At 67.4% G+C, this 903-nt stretch overlaps 1 protein-coding gene across 1 annotated transcript in view; it reads right to left on the reverse strand.

The window, feature by feature from the left end:
- Actb (actin, beta) overlaps positions 1–128 on the reverse strand; it is a 3,486-nt gene extending 3,358 nt beyond the window's left edge. The window contains exon 1 of the mRNA XM_005397842.1: positions 20–128. The gene's annotated coding sequence lies outside the window, so the exon portion shown is untranslated. The remainder of the gene's footprint in view (positions 1–19) is intronic.
- Between the last annotated feature and the right edge of the window lie 775 nt (positions 129–903).

Here is a 903-nt window from a genome sequence, read left to right on the forward strand (position 1 = left end):
GGGCGGGCGAGGGCCTTACCTGGTGGTGGTGCGGGCCGGCGGCGGAGAAGCGAGGGGCTGCACTCGCGAGCTGGACGCGGACTCGGCGGTGGCAGCGCGTCGCGCCGCCGGGTTTTATAGGGCGCCGCGGCCGCCGCTCGAGCCATAAAAGGCAACTTTCGGAACGGCGAGCGCTGATTGGCCGCGCGCCGCTCACTCACCGGCCTCGCCGCACTGTGCAGCATTTTTCTACCCCCTCTCCCCTCCTTTTGCCAAAAAAAAAAAAAAAAAAAGAACGAAAGAGGAAAGAGGGAGAGAGCGAGATTGAGGAAGAGGATGGAGAGTCCTGGCGTTGGCCGCCCCTGGGTGCTGGGGTGCGCCTCCGGCCCCCGCCCCGCTGGACAGTACCGGCTCTGCGCCCCGTCTCCCGGCCGGCCCGGCCTGCCTGCCTCGTGTCCCCCACCCAGCCGGGGCCCGCGGCCGTGCATGTCACAGGAGTGTGTGCGGGTGGGCGAGGGTCCGCAGGGACGCTGGGAACCCAGGCTGCCGAGGCTCTGGCCTGCGGTCCCCGGGGCACAGGGAGGTCAGAGTCACTCCCCCTCGCCAGCAGGAGTCACTGGTCCTGCAGCCCGGGCTGGGGGCCTGTTTGCAAAGTGTGTGGTAGGGGTGCTGCTTGGACCTGATGCTGTGGAGGGTTAGAGGAGCCACGGGGCTTCAGCCGCTCAGGGGACTCAGGGCTATGTTCTCAGGACACAGCGGTGGCTAGAGGTTGCCCCTGAGGAAGACGCCACACCTCCCCTGCAGGAGGCCTGGGAAGGCATTGTGATCTGCGAGCAAGGGACCATGGCCGGCAGCCAGGCCGTTTCTGAGGGCTGCCTGGTCACACCCACCAACGCCAGGCTTGGGCCGTTAGCTGGTAAGCCA

Source organism: Chinchilla lanigera, unplaced genomic scaffold, assembly GCF_000276665.1.
Source record: "Chinchilla lanigera isolate Chin_1 unplaced genomic scaffold, ChiLan1.0 scaffold00059, whole genome shotgun sequence".
In the NCBI taxonomy this organism is placed as follows: domain Eukaryota; kingdom Metazoa; phylum Chordata; class Mammalia; order Rodentia; family Chinchillidae; genus Chinchilla; species Chinchilla lanigera.